This window comes from Grammomys surdaster, unplaced genomic scaffold, assembly GCF_004785775.1.
Source record: "Grammomys surdaster isolate TR1022 unplaced genomic scaffold, NIH_TR_1.0 262, whole genome shotgun sequence".
Classification (NCBI taxonomy): domain Eukaryota; kingdom Metazoa; phylum Chordata; class Mammalia; order Rodentia; family Muridae; genus Grammomys; species Grammomys surdaster.
The window spans coordinates 2,867,604-2,876,275 of record NW_021604703.1 but is presented as its reverse complement, the minus strand read 5'-3'; positions in this window follow the sequence as shown (position 1 = coordinate 2,876,275).

The window sequence follows — 8,672 nt, the reverse complement described above, 5'->3', positions numbered from 1 at the left end:
TTGCTCAGGCTTGCAGCCTGTTGCTTGATCTTCACGAGGTCATAGCTATAAATCCTACCATAAGGTCACAAGCCCGAGTTGAAAACTCAGTTTTTGCATCTGCGATTCATTTTTTTCTCCCAAGCTGTTTCTCTGATTGGTCAGACTGGTTGCTTGGTTGCTAAGTAGGGAAAGCAGCAAGCCGGTCCTGGAGACTTGGAAACGCTGGGTATCCATGAGGTGACTCTCCTCAAGCGGTCCTCCGCTACTTTTCCTCCTCCCCATCTCTTTTCTGCCCGCTTAATTCTACTGTGTGAGGTATTTTGTTGTTGTTAGAGTTTTGTTGTTGTTGTTTTTGTTTTTCGAGACAGGGTTTCTCTGTATAGCCCTGGCTGTTCTGGAACTCACTCTGTAGACCAGGCTGGCCTCGAACTCAGAAATCCGCCTGCCTCTGCCTCCCGAGTGCTGGGATTAAAGGCGTGCGCCACCACCGCCCGGCCCATAGTTTTAAGACAGGGTCTCATACAGCTCAGGTTAGCCTCAAACTTGTGATGTACCTAAGGATGGCCTTGAATTTCTGATCTTCCTACCTTCTTCCTCTCCTGGGCTGGGGTTATAGCTATGCACCATTATGTCTGTTTTATGGGATGCTGAATATTGAGCCCAGGGTTGTTGTTTTTTTTTTTTTTAAACTTGCTAGGAAGGTACTGTACCTAATGAGCTACATCCTCACCCTTAATGTATACGTTTTATTTTTACTTATGTGTATGTATATACATGTGCCTGTATGAGCAAGTGTGTGTGTACATGCATGCACATGTGCTCATGCACACATACATACACTTGTGTTCAGGTGCCCAAAGAAGCCAGCAGAGGGCATCAGATGCCCTGGAGCTGGAGCAGGCTAAGTTGTGGTGAGCAACCCAGTGTGGGTGCTGGGAACTGAACTCGGCTGTTCTGCAAGAGAAATAAGTGCCCTTAAAGGCTGAGCCATCTCCCCAGCCCACATACGGTAGGAGGTTTAACGGAAAAGATTCTTTTACCCATACCCCTCCCCTCTGAGGGAATTTGGAGGCTTAGATTTTTGGGTTTTTTTGTTTGTTTGTTTGTTTTTGTTTTTGTTTTTTCTCACGAGGCTGTCTGAATTAGGATGGGCCTAATCTAAGAAGCTTGCAGAATGCTGTTTAACCATGACCTTGACTGTGAAGTAGTGACCCTGCTGGCCAGGCTGCATGATTCAGAGACCAGACTTCTTGCTGTGACAGATGAGTACCAATTCAGCCAGGACCTGAAATTATAGCACCAGTGTTTAGAGATGTGAGGCCCACCAATGGGCATTTGCCCTTGGCGCAGAGAGAGTTGTCCTGGTTTTAAAGACAGCCTGGGAGACACAGTTCAATTTGTCCCTAACCTCTTTCATAACCATAATTAACTCGCCTTCTGCTTAGATGAAAGACATCAGCTTGTCTTGCTTCCTTGTCTTTAATTCTCGTTGTCTTTAGTGCTCGTTAACAGAGGGGCCCCCCCGTCAATCATGTGAAGGGAGTGTCAGGTGTTGATTGAGACTGTCTAGGAATAGTGTGTTTGAGAGAGGGGTCAGGCTGAGGTCGTGGGTGAGAGTCAAAGAGGAGGTTGGGCTGGTAGCAGGAGCTTCTTAGTTCTAGGTCCTTGCCTCTTTGAGACTGTCAGCTAAATAAATATGGAACAGATTTATTAATAGCCTTCAGAGCAATCATTTGTGACATTGAACAATGGGCAAGAAATAGGAAGATGAACTCTACCCCCACTCCCCATCCCCTTCTCTTCCCAGCCCCACCCCATCCCGAGGCCATGCAGTCTGTAGATGAAATCATTAGTAACATTGCCTTCACACACCAAGGAAATTCTATCAGTGTGAGATTAATATGAGGGTGCAGGCTCATTTGGTATAACTTTTGCCTAGTGTGCATGAAGTCCTGGTCTCCAGCCCCAGCACTATGTAAACCAGGTGTGCTGTTGAAGGCTTGCAATGCAATCTCAGCATTCTGGATGGTGGTGGAGGCAGGAGGAGCAGAAAATTAAGGCTAGTCTTGGCTATACCAAGTGCCAATGTGGTGGTCTAAATGAAAATGGCCCCCATAGACTCATAAGGTGTGGCATTATTGGGGGTGTGGCCTTGTTGGAGGAAGTGTGTTACTGAGGGGTGGGCTTTGAAGTTTCAGAAGCTCAAGCCAGGCCTAGTGGCTCACTGTGTCTTCCTGCCTGGGAATCCTGATGTAGAACTCTAGGCTCCTCCAGCATCATGTCTGCCTGCTCGCTGCCATGTTTCCCATCAGGACCATAATGGATTAAACCTCTGGTGCTATAAGCCAGTCCCAGGTAAATGCTCTCCTTTATAAGAGTTGCTATGGTCATGGTGTCTCTTCACAGTGATAGAAATCCTAACTAAGGGCTGGAGAGATGGCTCAGCCGTTAAGAGCACTGACTCCTCTTCCAGAGATCCTGAGTTCAATTCCCACCAACCACATGGTGGCTCACAACCATCTGTAATGGGATCTGACTCCCTCTTCTGGTGTGTCTGAAGACAGTTACAGTGTAGTACTCATATACATGAATTAAATAAATGAATCTTTAAAAAACAAAGAGAAATCCTAACTAATACAGTCACTCAGAGAAAGATCTAGTAGAACTTGTGGGCCTAGCAAGAGGGGTTTTAAATCATGGTTTAATGGAATTTAAAGGTTTTAAATCCTTCCATAAATTCTGGAAGGAATTTAATACTCTTCTTCGAAGGTATAAGTTCGGTCTCTCCCAACTAGTTACCAGTACAAGAGTGGGGTGGTAGAAAGTGAGGACATTGCTTCCCTCTTCTGCTTTTGCTATGTTGTTGCTATGTTGTTACTATGATGTAATTATGTTGTTGTAGGAGGGTCCTCACCAGGACTCTGGCTCTATGCTGTTTGGATTCTCCAGCTACCAGAATAGGGAGCCAAATAAAGTTCTTTAGAAAGTGAATAGTTTGCCGGACAGTGGTGGCGCACACCTTTAATCCCAGCACTTGGGAGGCAGAAGCAGGTGGATTTCTGAGTTCGAGGCCAGCCTGGTCTACAGAGAGAGTTTCAGGACAGCCAGGACTACACAGAGAAACCCTGTCTGGAAAAACCAAAAGAGAGAGAGAGAGAGAGAGAGAGAGAGAGAGAGAGAGAGAGAGAGAGAGAGAGAGAGAGAGAGAGAATAGCTAAGCGCTAAGCTCAGGCACTTTGTAATAGCAGCAGAAACTAAGGCATAAAGTGTCTAACAACAACCTCCAGTAATACAATGGTAACAATTTGCCATATGATGGGAAATGCCATGATTTTGGCTTTTTACTTCAAAATGAGGTCAGAGAAAGGCATCTTTGGCTGAGTCAGTACTGTGATATGTTGCAAAAGAGGAAAATGCTTTTTTTTTTTTGAGACTGGGTCTCATGTATCCTAGACTGGTCTTGAAATCACTATAGCCAAAACAACAAACAAACAAACAAGGCTTCCAGCTCATGATTCTCCTGCCTTAGCCGGAATGCTGGAATTACAAGTCAGCTTTACCATGCTTTGCTCTAAGAATGGCTTGGAACTCCTAACACTTTTGCTTCAACTTCTCAATTTTTTTTTTGAAGGCAAATTTCAGATGTCAATTGAGCATAGCCTAGTTGGCAATAAAAAAAAATCCGTTAGGCCAGATATGGGTGCCTACACCAATAATCCCAGTGTCCAGGAAGCTGCGACTGGAAGATCTCCACAGGATGGAGACCTGGGCTACAGAAAGAAATTTTGTCCCAACATCTCTCCCTCTTCAAACAAAACAAAACAAAACAAAACAAAACAAACAGAATCAAAACCACCACAATAGCCTCTCAGGGCACCAATTCTAGACAGAACGGCAGAAGCCAGAGCAAGAAACAAAAAAAGAAAATAGTGTTGAGGTGCTTGGAAGGAGAAAAGCCTCTCCTGTTTCATCCCCTGAATGTGCCCCTGAGAGGGGTGGGGTTATGCTTTGTTATTTATGTATGGCACTGTGTTTTCTTCTTCCTGGTCCAATCTTTCCCTTCATTAGCAATGATCATAGAATTTCTCCGGCAAAAGAATCTTTTCTTTCTTTCTTTCTTTCTTTTTTTTTTAGACTGGAAAATTTTGGCAAAATGTCACAATGTTCTCGTGTCCCGAGAACTCAACATCACTGGGCCTCAGAAGCTCTCAGGGGACAGACAATAAGACCACAGTCTGTACAGAGCCTTCTGTGTGGCACTGACAGCTGGGATAGAAACAATCAGATTAATGTTTGCTAGAACTGGCCCTTTCCCCCCTCTCTCTTTCTTTCTCTCTTTCTTTCTTCCTTTCTTTCCTTTCTTTTTTTTTTAAACAGATGCTTCCTGGTGATTATTTTTCCACTCCAGTGTTCCATCTAAATTTTTTTACCAATATTGTTTATGTTTCCCATTAATAGAAATTGTTTATTGGTCTGGAGGGATGGCTCAGTGGATCCAGCAAAGGCATTTGCCAGGCAAGCTTGTGGCTTGGAGTTCAGGCCCCAGAACCACAGTGGATGGAGAAAACACGTCCTAACAGTTATCCTCTGACCCTCCACACACATGCTGCGGCATATGTATGCGCACTGATAATGAGTAGAACTAACGTTTTAAAAGATAAGTTGAGCCGGGCGGTGGTGGCGCACACCTTTAATCCCAGCACTTGGGAGGCAGAGGGAGGCGGATTTCTGAGTTCAAGGCCGACCTGGTCTACAGAGTGAGTTCCAGGACAGCCAGGGCTACACAGAGAAACCCTAGTCTCGAAAAACAACAACAACAACAACAACAAAAACCAAAAAAACAAAACAAAACAAACCAAAAAAAGAAAAGAAAAAAGAAAACTAAAAAGAAAACTAAATCTTTGCAGATAAAATTCAATAGAGGATTTCAAAACAAGACCCTCTTTCTTGTGAGGTTATTTGAGTAGATCCTGAATCCATTACGTGTTCCCGGATAAGACAGTAAGCCTGGAGGAATGTACAGAGACAAAAGACAGAAGAGGAGATGCAACAGGAGAAACACTGGAAGCGGCTGATAGAGGAGTGACCCTGCCAGGGGCTGCCTGGGGCTTCCAAAGGCTGGAAGGGGTGATGAAGGATTCTCATGTAGGGGACAGGAAAAAATGGTGGAAAATAAATTTCAGTTGTTTTAAGATACCCAGTGTTGGGTGAGGTGATGTACACCTATCCCAACCCTTGGGAAGTAGAGATAGGAAGGTTAGGAGTTCAAGGCCCGCTTCAGCTACACCCTGAGTTTGAGGTTAGCCTGGGTTATATGAGACAGACCCTATCTCAAAAATAAAATATCCCACAGTATTAAGGGATCCAGATTGCAAGGAAAGTTTCTCTCTGTAAGAGTTATCTTTGTGCTGACCTTTAGGCCAGAAATGGCTTTAAACAGTTGGCTGAATTGGTCCCTGAATTCTTGTGGCACCCTTAGTTTCCTAGTTCTAACCACTTCTTACATTGCCTGCATCCCTCTGGAATGGTCAACAAAATAGCATCCAGGAAGCGTGAATATCCAGAGTACAGTGTGGTGCCTTGTCCTTCTCCTTTACAAGAAAGCATATACAGGGCAATTCACAACCTTTCTGTCTTCTGTCTTTGTAGCAGCCATAGAAGCAAACATGTGGGAGAGTGTGTTGAAGACAGGTTGGCAAGCCATGAGCCAGCTGGCTCTGAAAGGAGGAAGAAGCCTTGTCAGAGGCTTGTGACTGGGACCGCTCTGAGCTTGAGAAGGGAGAAGCGTGTATTGTGGACAAAGAACTGTGGGTATCGGTGGTTTGAAGGCTCAGGTTGACAGTACAGAGCCAGACGAGTAGTTGAGCACAGAAATAGGTTGGGGGGGGGGGGTCCATGATGCTGTGACTCTAATATGCCCAAACGAACTGGCCATCTTCTCTTTGCCCCTCCCCTGGGATTCCCCAGCTCATGGGAGGCTTCACCGTCACCCATCCAGTTCTGAAGACCAGGGTATATGGCATGACTCTATGTTCCTCTCACCACACCTCCCGAAACCACCCAGCTCCCCTGTTCCTGTGCCAGACAGTCACTGTGTCCCCTGCGCATCCACTCTGGCCCCTCCTTTCCTTTGTCCTCCAAAACCTGTCCCTGCCCTTCAGTCTGGCTCCTCACTGCCGTGGTCAGTACCTAACCCCAGAGGACTCAGAAAACCATCTAATCCAGATTTCTGTGCAAAACACTCAATACCAAAAGGGTTCACAGGCCCTGAGGGATACAGCCTTTGATGGAAATGCTACAAGCAGGGAGGAGCTCATGACAGAAGATGGGATGTCTGGGGTGGCCTTCCCTGGGGATTCAGGACACCAATCTCCCTGAAGAATCTGTACAGCCAGCTTCACTGGTGTGGTAACTGTGGCTGTTCACCGTCATGGTCCCAGATAATATATGTGGTGGTTTGAATGGGTTTGGCCACCATAGACTCATGGGTATGAATATGCTTGGCCCAGAGAGTGGTACTATTAAGAGGTGTGGCCTTGTTGGAGGAAGTGTGTCATTGTGGGGGGTGGGTTTTGAGACCTACTAGCTTAAGAAACTAGCCTTCTGTTTTCTTTTTACTTTCAAATATTTCTTTCTTTCTTTTTTTTTTTTTTTAAAGTTTATGAGCACACTGTAGCTGTCTTCAGACACACCAGAAGAGGGCATCGAATCTCATTACCAATGGTTGTGAGCCACTATATGGTTGCTGGGATTTGAACTCAGGACCTCTGGAAGAGAAGAGCAGTCAGTGCTCTTAACCTCTGAGCCATCTCTCCAGCCCCAGTCTTCTGTTTTTCAGAACAAGATGTAGAACTCTCAGCTCCTCCAGCATGCTTGGACACTGCCATGCTTCCTGTCATGATGATAATAGACTGAACCTCAGAGCCAGAAAGCCTTTGTTGTCCTTTATAAGAGTTACCTTGGTCATGGTGTCTCTTTACAGCAATGGAAACCCTAACTAAGACAATATATTGGAGCTTTTTTTTTTTTTTTTTTTGAGACAAGTTCTCATGTCCTTAAATTCACTATGTGGGAGAGGATGAGGGAGAGAGGGAAGATGCTAAGGATGTCTTTTGGTTAATCTCCTCTGGTCTCTGACTTCAACAAAGAACACAGAAGACTTTGTGACTACAAATGGTTTGTGTTGCCTTCCACCAACAAGCAGGCTGGGCTGGTTAGTGTTTTGATAACTTACTGCAAGCCAGGCTCATCTAATAAGAGAGACCCTCAATTGAGAAAATGCCTCCATAAGATTGGCCTGTAGGCAAGTCTGTGGCCCTTCCTTCCTTCCTTCCTTCCTTCCTTCCTTCCTTCCTTCCTTCCTTCCTTCCTTCCCTCCCTCCCTCCCTCCTTCCTTCCTTTCTTTTGTACATTCTTTCTTTCTCTCTTTTCTTCCTTGCTTTCTTTTCTTTCTTTCTTTTTGTATTTGTTTGTTTTGAGACAGGGTTTCTCTGTATAGCCCTGGCTATCCTGGAACTCAGAAGTATAGACCAGCCGGGTGGTGGTGGCACACGCCTTTAATCCCAGCACTTGGGAGGCAGAGGCAGGTGGATTTCTGAGTTCGAGGCCAGCCTGGTCTACAGAGTGAGTTCCAGGACAGCCAGGGCTATACAGAGAAACCCTGTCTCGAAAAACAAAAACAAACAAACAAAAAACAACAACAAAAAAAGAAGAAGTATAGACCAGGCTGACCTCAAACTCAGAGTTCTCACCTGCCTTTGTCCCAAATCCTAGGATTAAAGGTGTGTGCCATTCCCTAACACCTCCCTATCCCCACAGTGGAGCATTTTCTTAATGATTGATGTAGGAGGACCCAGACCACTGTGGGTAGTGTCATCCTTAGGCAGGTGGTGTGTCATCCTTAGGCAGGTGGTGTGTCATCCTTAGGCAGGTGGTGTGCATCCTTAGGCAGGTGGTGTGCATCCTTAGGCAGGTAGTGTGCATCTTAGGCAGGTGGTGTGAATCTTTAGGTAGGTGGTGTGAATCCTTAGGTAGGTCCTTTGTGGTATAAGAAAGCAAGCTGAGCAAGCCATGAGGAGCAATCCAGTAAGCAGTGTTCCTTATTTCTCACTCCACTCAGGAAGGAAAGGAGGGGCCAGAGTGGATGCACAGGGGAAGCAGTGACTGCCTGGCACAGGAACAGCACAGCTGGGTGGTTTCAGGAGGTGTGGAAAGAAGAACATAGAGTCATGCCATATACCCTGTTCTTTGCTTTAGATCATGCCTCCAGGTTTCTACCTGCTTCACTCAATGATCGGCTGTGATCTGGAAGCCAAAGGAAAATTAGCTTTCTTTCCTGGTTGCTTTTGGTCAATGTTTTATCATAGCAACTGTCTTAGTTAGGGTTTTACCGCTGTGAACAGACACCATGACCAAGGCAACTCTTCTAAGGACATCATTTAATGGGTGCTGGCTTACAAGTTCAGAGGTTCAGTCTATTCTCATCAAGGTGGGAGCATGGCAGTGTCCAGGCAGACATGGAGCAGGAGGATTTGAGAGTTCTACATCTTCATCTGAAGGGTGCTAGCAGAATATGGGCTTCCAGGCAGCTAGGATGAGGGTTTAAAGCCCACAGTCACAGTGACACACCTACTCCAATAAGGCCACACCTCCTAATAGTGCCACTCCCTGGGCCAAGCATATACAAATCA